Source organism: Bison bison, unplaced genomic scaffold, assembly GCF_000754665.1.
Source record: "Bison bison bison isolate TAMUID 2011002044 unplaced genomic scaffold, Bison_UMD1.0 scf7180017864163, whole genome shotgun sequence".
Lineage (NCBI taxonomy): Eukaryota > Metazoa > Chordata > Mammalia > Artiodactyla > Bovidae > Bison > Bison bison.
In genome coordinates, this window is record NW_011494735.1 from 954,759 (window position 1) to 963,988 (window position 9,230).

At 40.1% G+C, this 9,230-nt stretch overlaps 1 protein-coding gene across 1 annotated transcript in view; it reads left to right on the plus strand.

The window, feature by feature from the left end:
• SLC2A13 (solute carrier family 2 (facilitated glucose transporter), member 13) overlaps positions 1-9,230 on the plus strand; it is a gene marked incomplete at its 5' end in the record, with an annotated part of 532,905 nt that overhangs the window by 495,330 nt on the left and 28,345 nt on the right. The gene's annotated exons all lie outside the window — the stretch shown is intronic.

The following is a 9,230-nucleotide window of genomic DNA, read 5'->3' on the forward strand; positions in this document are numbered from 1 at the left end:
AGTTGGCACCTACCTTGTAGTAAATGTTTGTTGAATGAGGAAATGATTTAACATTTAATTTTATCTATTCTAATGCTTATTCTCATGCCTAGAACCCACGAGCATTTATTTGTTGAAATATTAAATTAATCACATGAGTAATTACTTGGAGTTAAAATATATGTGGCTTTAAATATATGAAAATTCATATGAAGATTAAAAGGTATATTACATTGCTAATTCATTCTATCCTTAACATAAAATTGCTTTGGACATAAAGTAATTTCAAAAGTATAAGATGGTTTTATTGTTAAATTGTCAAATGGTGAAAGTAATTTATTCATTTGAAGATATTTTGTGAGCCCTAACTGTGTGCATGCCTCTAGAGTGGGCCTGGAGGCACAAGGGTGATGGGAGTGAGTACAGTGGAGGAGGTGCCAGGTCAGGCTGTACAGGGGCCTCCCCCTGGTGTGAAGCCACATCGTATTTTTAGGAAGATGAATGTGATGGTGAGTATGACACAGTTTTCTTTGCTCCAGTGCCAAGAACAGATCAGAAGGAAGAATTTGGTGGATTTCAGTGGATCTCTTTAGCTTAATATTCACCCATATGGTAGAAAAACCATCTTTTACTAAGAGGAATTAAGATACATCTTTTCTGTTTTATAACTCTGTCTCGTCGCTAATAAAAAGGTGTTTCAGAAGTTTCTGTACAAATCAGGATGTGAGAAAACAGGAAATTGTGGTTATAATGCTTAATTTGTGAAGCTATTACATTTTCACTTTAGCAGTAATATGAGGTAAAGTAATGTGAAACTGCCTTACAGTTTATAATTTTATGATAATGATTTCCATCTCATTGTTTATAAAATTTTTATATCAATAACAAATGGCACTATTTCCTTTTAAGTAATTGCTGAGATATTACATGTGTATTTTCATCATACTCCAAGCAACTTCTAGGAATACTTTTAATTCCTTATAACTTCATCAGATAAAGTTGTTAGGTAATTTCATGTTTTAGAATATGTATTATTTAAAGATTGCTACACTGCCATCTTGGGGCTTCCCAGATGGCTCTAGTGATAAAGAACACGCCTGCCATTGCCAGAGACATAAGAGATATGGGTTCAATCCCGGGTTGGGATGATCCCCTGGAAAAGGAAATGGCAACCCACTCCAGTATTCTTGCATAGAGAATCCCATGGACAGAGGACCCTGGTGGGCTACAATCCATAGAGTGGCAGAGTCGGACACAACTAAAGCAACAGCACCGCACGGCACAGTTCCATCTATTATATTAAAACAACTGTTCTCCTTGTCATACATTTGTACTGTTAACATCACTGTCCTCAAATAAATCAGTTATTGAGTTTTTTATGTGATATTTTAGTGTCCAGTACATATAAGCATTCTTTTTGTTCTACTTATTGTTTTGTGGTTTGGAGAAAAATGGATACTGAATCAAAAAAGAATGTTCAAGACACAGAGGCCCAGGTCAGCCACGATGCTGCTTATTTTAATTCCTAATGCTCTTTAGGAAGCATTTTGTTCTACTCACTTTAGAAAGAGATTTAAATGACTGGCTTTACTACCAGCATTAAGGAAGAACACTGACTTAGGAAACATTTCAAGCACTTTTTAATCTCAATTCATTTTCCATTTAAATTCCATAATAAGTAAGTACCCCAAGAAAGAGGTTTTCGTATATATGTTAACTGGTGGGATGATTATGTTGAATGTGAAAGAAACAGAGAACACTGAATTTTAAATGTAATTTCAATTACACAGCAGAGGAAATCTTGGGAAAATCTCTTAAAAGACTTATAGGCAAAATGGGAAGAATGATGCTATTGCTTTGGATTATTAGGAGAATTAAATGAGTTAATGAGATCCAACCAGTCCATCCTAAAGGAGATCAGTCCTGGGTGTTCATTGGAAGGACTGATGTTGAAGCTGAAGCTCCAATACTTCGGCCACCTGATGCGAAGAGCTGACTCATTGGAAAAGATCCTGATGCTGGGAAAGATTGAGGGCAGAAGGAGAAGGGGACAAAAGAGGATGAGATGGTTGGATGGCATCACCGATTCAGTGGACATGGGTTTGGGTGGACTCCAGGAGTTGGTGATGGACAGGGAGGCCTGATGTGCTGCGGTTCAAGGTGTCGCAAAGAGTCGAACACGACTGAGCCACTGAACTGAATGTATTAAGGTGTTTTGTATATTGTGAAACTTTATACAATATTAGCTAATTTCATTAAATGATGATTTACAGTTATTCAAAGATATTTCTGTTGGGAGCACAATTTTCATAATGAAGCTATAGAACTCACATTTGATGGAAGGCAGCTGTAGAATGGATTGAAAAGAACTCAGGAACAAATTATGCCATTGTTTGTATTAAGATAGCCTACAGCAGTAAATCAGCTACATTCATTCCCATGCACCTGCAAATAAAAACAAGAGAGGGATCCTGGGAGGCACTCTTGCAGTGGAAAGAAAATCAGATCAGTCTTGGTGTGGTTTGAAATGACACAGATGGATTTTGCAATGCCTGTGGTATGGAAACGTACTACGACAGGCAATAACTTTTAAAATTAAATAGAGATAATATTCTTAGAATTAAAATATTTTTAATGATAAATATATCTGTCTTCTGTAATGTTTACAATATAATGGAGAAATTGGTGTCAGATGACCAATGACCAGTTTAATGGAAACTGATTGAAGTATTTTATTTTTTTGTTTAACAAACATTTATTGAGCATTGCTTATGTGTAAAGTGTTGTGCTAAGTACTAGCCTATGAAGCCCAGGAAAGGAAGAAGGAAGATAGAAGTACTGTGTGCTCACTGGAGAATTGTCCCCAAGTGAAACAGAGGCTGTAAAAGAAATCAAGTAGGTTGGAGTAGGAAATACCAATCTACTGCAGTATTCCTGCCCAGAAAATTCCATGGCCAGAGGAGCCTGGTGGGCTACAGTCCATAGGATTGTAAAGAGTTGGACACAACTGAGCACATACACACAGGGAACTAAGATCCTATACACCTTGGAGCAACTAAGCCCACACACCGCAACTGCTGAACACACACACCACAATTCAGCGCAGTGAAGGACACCACACGACACAAAGAAAAAATCCTGCACCCTGCAACTGAGACCTGACACAGGAAAATAAATGAATGAATAGATATTTTTTTAAAAAGTCAGGTAGGAGAAAGAATCTTTCAGTGTGGAAAAACCTCAAGTCTCTGGATTGAAACTTGAGAGGGACGGTATAACTCCCCATCATGGAATCCTTGTCACAGCGTAGTCACATGAAGGCCAATCCTAACCCTTTATATAATTGTATTACCGATTTTTGACTCATTGGAAAAGACTCTGATGCTAGGAGGGATTGGGGGCAAGAGGAGAAGGGGACGACAGAGGATGAGATGGCTGGATGGCATCGCTGACTCGATGGACGTGAGTCTGAGTGAACTCCGGGAGTTGGTGATGGACAGGGAGGCCTGGCGTGCTGTGGTTCATGGGGTCGCAAAGAGTCGGACATGACTGAGCGACTGATCTGATCTGATTACCGATTTTACTTGATTTAGTATTTTTTTTGAAAATTTGTTTTTCATTATTATAATATTAAATTATTAAGTAGTAACTAGCAGAATAACTCTACTGAATACATTAAGCCTTTTCATTCATTCATTTTACAAATAAATGTCTACATTGTGCCACATACCGGACATAATTTAAGATAGCACAACAAGTGGCTATCAGCTTATATCCCAGTGGTTGGAGCAGTGTGCCTGCAGCAAACCCCATTTAGTGTCATCCCTCTCATTTCTTGTCTTCCCCAATGGCTCAGTGGTAAAAACCTGCCTGCCAATGCAGGAGACGTGGCTTCAATCCCTGGATCAGGAAGATCCCTTGGAGAAGGAAATGGCAACCTATTCCAGTATTCTTGCCTGGGAAATGCCATGAACAGAGGAGTCTGGCAGGCTACAATCCATAGGGTCACAAAAGAGTCAGAAATGACTTAGCCATGAAACAACAACCTCATTACTCACTGTCCTAGAGCCCATAACACACAAATGAGCTTTTTCTCTGTGTTTGCTGCTACTGTTTCCATTACACTGTTTCCCTGACTCCATTCCATTTGATTCAGTCTCTCCTTTCCACCCAGTACTTCAGAATTCCTCATATGACTGCCTCATAATGGCAAAAAATGAAAGAAGAAAGGGAAGGAAAGGAAGAAAGCCTGAAATCAAAATTAAAAAAATAATAATAACATTGATTTCCTTGACAAAGAAAGTGTTAGTCACTCAGTCATGTCCAACTCTTTGCAACCCCATGGACTGTAGCTGCTCAGGCTGCTCTGTCCAGAGAATTCTCTGGACAAGAATACTGGAGTGGGTTGTCATTCCCTTCTCCAGGGGGTCGTCCCAACCCAGAGATAGAACCCAGGTCTCCCACATTGTAGGCAGATTCTTTACACCTGAGCCACCAGGGAAGCGGGAAATTCTTAATATGATTCCTAAAGGAATCCTAGAAAATATTTAGTAGAGAATAATTGGAATAAGTATGGCATTTCCCACAATGACTACATAGGGAATATTTATCTTTTTATACCATATTTCAAATTTGAAAAAACTTTTTTTCAGGAATGGATCTGTGTGTCTATTCTGATACACTCTGTGCAACTCTTCTGTGGACCTGTAAAATTTGAATTAGAATCACAGTCAGTACTCTATCATAGAATTTAGCCTTTATCTTGTTAGAACTTCTCATGTTGAGAAGAACAGAGACACACTTTGTTTCCTCAGTTACTGGGAGCTTTATGGTAAAGGTGCGTAGAAAAGTAAATGGGGAAATGAGAAAAAGACTCACTTCTATGTAGCCCTGCTTCATGGAGATCTAGAATACTAATCATCAGACTGGTAGCTGACTGCTCTTGGTCCCTCTCTTCTGCACTTCCCCCATCACTATCAACTACATCACTCTTCTTCTGACCTCTCTGAGTCTTTCCACTTATGTATTGATCTATCCTCTTCAGATATTTCATATTCTGCTTTCCTGAGAGAGGAAGACTATAGATTGTTTCTCAACATTCTCTGGTATAAAGCATCCACCCTATACCAAAGCTGTTGATGCATTGGTGTCAAACATAGTTATATCCAGGCAGGCAGTTTATGGGACACAGTATTACTATTTGCATATGGGAGACCTCTCCCCCACTCCCCCAAGCTGTGTGTAGAGACGGGCCTTGTGAGATTCCTGAGAAGGGAAACAGTGTTAGCGATGACTATGGTATACAAATATGCCAACCAAAGCTTTTGAAGCATTTTGCACAATATGAAGGAACAGCATGATGGAGAACATATGTAATTCAAAGGCAAGATTTCCCTTCCTTTCAGTGCCAGTCAAAGCAGAATGGCTAATAACTTTAATGTCTGCCTTTAGTATGGGAAAAATTTTAGAGTGAAAAAAAAAATGGAAAAAGAATCCCAAGATTAGTTGTCCTCAGTTCAATTCAGTTCAGTTTCTCAGTCGTGTCCAACTATTTGCGACCCCATGAATTGCAGCAGGCCAGGCCTCCCTATCCATCACCAACTTCCAGAGTCTACCCAAACTCATGTCCATTGAGTCAGTGATGCCATCCAGTTATCTCATCCTCTGTCGTCCCCTTCTCCTCCTGCTCTCAACTTTCCCTGCATCAGGGTCTTTTCCAATGAGTCAGCTCTTTGCATCAGGTGAAGTATTGGAACTTCAGCTTCAACATCAGTCCTTCCAATGAACACCCAAGACTGATTTCCTTTAGGGTGGACTGGTTGGATCTCCTTGCAGTCCAAGGGACCATCAAGAGTCTTCTCCAACACAACAGTTCAAAAGCATCAATTCTTCAGCACTCAGCTTTCTTTATAGTCCAACTCTCACATCCATACACAACAATTGGAAAAACCATAGCCTTGGCTAGAGGGACCTTTATTCGCAAAGTAATGTCTCTGGTTTTCAATATGCTGTTTAGGTTGGTCATAACTTTCCTTCCAAGGAGTAAGTGTGTTTTTTTTTTTTAAACTTCATGGCTGCAATCACCATCTGCAGTGACTTTGGAGCCCAAAAGAGTAAAGTCAGCTACTGTTTGCACTGTTAACCCATCTATTTCCCATGAAGTGATGGGACCAGATGCCATGATCTTAGTTTTCTGAATGTTGAGCTTTAAGCCAACATTTTTACTCTCCTCTTTCACTTTCATCAAGAGGCTCTTTAGTTCTTCTTCACTTTCATCTGCATGGTTTCATGCATATATGGTGGTTTCATCTGCATATATGAGGTTGTTGATATTTCTCCCAGCAATCATGATTCCAGCTTGTGCTTCCTCCTGCCCAGCGTTTCTGATGATGTACTCTGCATATAAGTTAAATAAGCAGGGTGACAATATACAGCCTTGACGTACTCCTTTTCCTATTTGGAACCAGTCTGTTGTTGTTCCATGTCCAGTTCTAACTGTTACTTCCTGACCTGCATGCAGGTTTCTTAAGAGGCAGGTCAGGTGGTCTGGTATCCCCATCTCCTTCAGAATTTTCCAGTTTATTGTGATCCACACAGTCAAAGACTTTGGCATATTCAATAAAGCAGAAATATATGTTTTTCTTAAACTCTCTTGCTATTTTGATGATCCAGCAGATGTTGGCAATTTGATCTCTGGTTCCTCTGCCTTTTCTAAAACCAGCTTGAACATCCGGAAGTTCACGGTTCACATGTTGCTGAAGCCTGGCTTGGAGAATTTTGAGCATTACTTTACTAGCGTGTGAGTTGAGTGCAATTGTGTGGTAGTTAATATCTTCTGCTTCTGTTAGGTCCATACCACTTCTGTCCTTTATTGAGCCCATCTTTGCATGAAATTTTCCCTTGGTATCTCTAATTTTCTTGAAGAGATCTCTAGTCTTTTCCATTCTATTGTTTTCCCCTATTTCTTTGCATTGGTTGCTGAGGAAGGTTTTATTATCTCTCTTTGCTCTTCTTTGGAACTCTGCATTCAAATGGGTATATCTTTCCTTTTCTCCTTTGCTTTTTGCTTCTCTTCTTTTCACAGCTATTCTCTTGGCAGAACTGTATTAGCCTTTGCCCTGCTTCATTCTGTACTCCAAGGCAAAATTTGCCTATTACTCCAGGTGTTTCTTGACTTCCTACTTTTGCATTACAGTCCCCTATAATGAAAAGGACATCTTTCTGGGGTGTTAGTTCTAGAAGGTCTTGTAGGTCTTCGTAGAACCGTTCAACTTCAGCTTCAGTCTGACCAGCATTACTGGTCAGGGCATAGACTTGGATTACTGTGATATTGAATGGTTTGCCTTGGAAACAAATGAGGTCATTCTGTCATTTTTGAGATCACATCCAAGTACTGCATTTCTGACTCTCTTATTGACCATGATGGCTACTCCATTTCTTCTAAGGGATTCCTGCCCACAGTAGTAGATATAATGGTTATCTGAGTTAAATTCTCCCATTCCAGTCCATCTTAGTTTGCTGATTACTAGAATGTTGATGTTCACTCTTGACATCTCCTGTTTGACCACTTCCAATTTGCCTTGATTCATGAACCCAACATTCCAGGTTCCTGTGCAATATTGCTCTTTACAGCTTTGGACCTTGCTTCTATCCCCAGTCCCATCCACAGCTCAGTGTTGTTTTTGTTTGGCTCCATCCCTTCATTCTTTCTGGAGTTACTTCTCCACTGATCTCCAGTAGCATATTGGGCACCTACCGACCTGGGGAGTTCATCTTTCAGTGTCCTATCTTTTTGCCTTTTCATGCTGTTCATAGGGTTTTCAAGGCAAGAATACTGAAGTGGTTTGCCATTCACTTCTCCAATTTACCACAGTCTGTCGTTCCTCTCCACCATGACCCGTCCATCTTGAGTGGCCCTATACGGCGTGGCTTAGTTTCCTTGAGTTAGACAAAGCTGTGGTCTGTGTGATCAGATTGGCTAGTTGTCTGTGGTTGTGGTTTCAGTCTGTGTGCCCTCTGACACCCTCTCTCAGCGCCTACCGTCTTACTTGGGTTTCTCTTACTTTGGACATGCAAAGCATAGCCGCTGCTTCTTACCTTGGAAGCAGAGTAGCTCCTCTCGGCCGCTGCCCCCGACCCCTGACGTGGGGTAGCTCCTCTCAGCTGCTCCTGTGCCTGTTGCAGCCTCTGATCTTTTGTCCTATGAGTCACTAAAGTTTTGAACTATGAATTCAAAACTGAAAACAATCATCATCTTAGTAGATGTACTTTCCCCTCAATTATCCATTCTTCCATTTAGTCCTACCCACATAACCTTATATTCTAGATAATATTTTGAGTTTGATGTCCCCACACTGCCAATTTCATGGCATTTCCCATGTTTCCACATGTAAAGATTCCAGGTAATCTTTACAAAGTAGACCACAACAGGGCTGGCTGTAGGTGTGATGATGCAGTAAGAAAAGGAATGGTGAAGTATTTTCTTATTAAGTAATACAGTGAAGAAATTTTCTTACATGAAATGGGGTTGAACCTTGAAGCTGATGAGAACTCTCTCCAAGGCAGAGTTGAGGGCTCCTCTGACTTGGTGATTCTTTACAGTCACTGCAGAACGTCAGAGACATGGCTGGGAGGAACAGAGAGGCAACCAGGGACCATGTCCTCTTATTTGTGTCCATAATTGTACTATCCATTGTACTGTTTGCCAATTTGATACCAAAATGAAAGTAACTGAAGTCAAATCTAAGACATTTTGACCAGTCTTCAAACCCAGACCATCCTCTGTGTCTTGCCCTAACTTATAACTATTATTTTAATGGCTCCTTTATTCTATTCAGCTGTGGTACCCTAATTGACTTAACTATCCTCCATTGTAGTGAAAAAATATGAAGAAAGAATGAAGAATAATGAATGTAGTGAAGAATAATGAAGAATATCTTCATTATTTCTAATTATTTAACTATTTTATGCCTGTGATAAATAAAAGTACAGTGACAGTGTATCTTCCAGCATACAATATTTTTCCATTTAGATGATTTCCTAAGGATACATTTCAGGAATGACACTTTGGGTCAGGAATAATTGGGTATGAATTCAGATCAGATCAGTCGCTCAGTCGTGTCCGACTCTTTGCGACCCCATTAATAGCAGCACGCCAGGCCTCCCTGTCCATCACCGACTCCCAGAGTTCACTCAGACTCACGTCCATCGAGTCAGTGATGCCATCCAGCCATCTCATTCTCTGTCGTCCC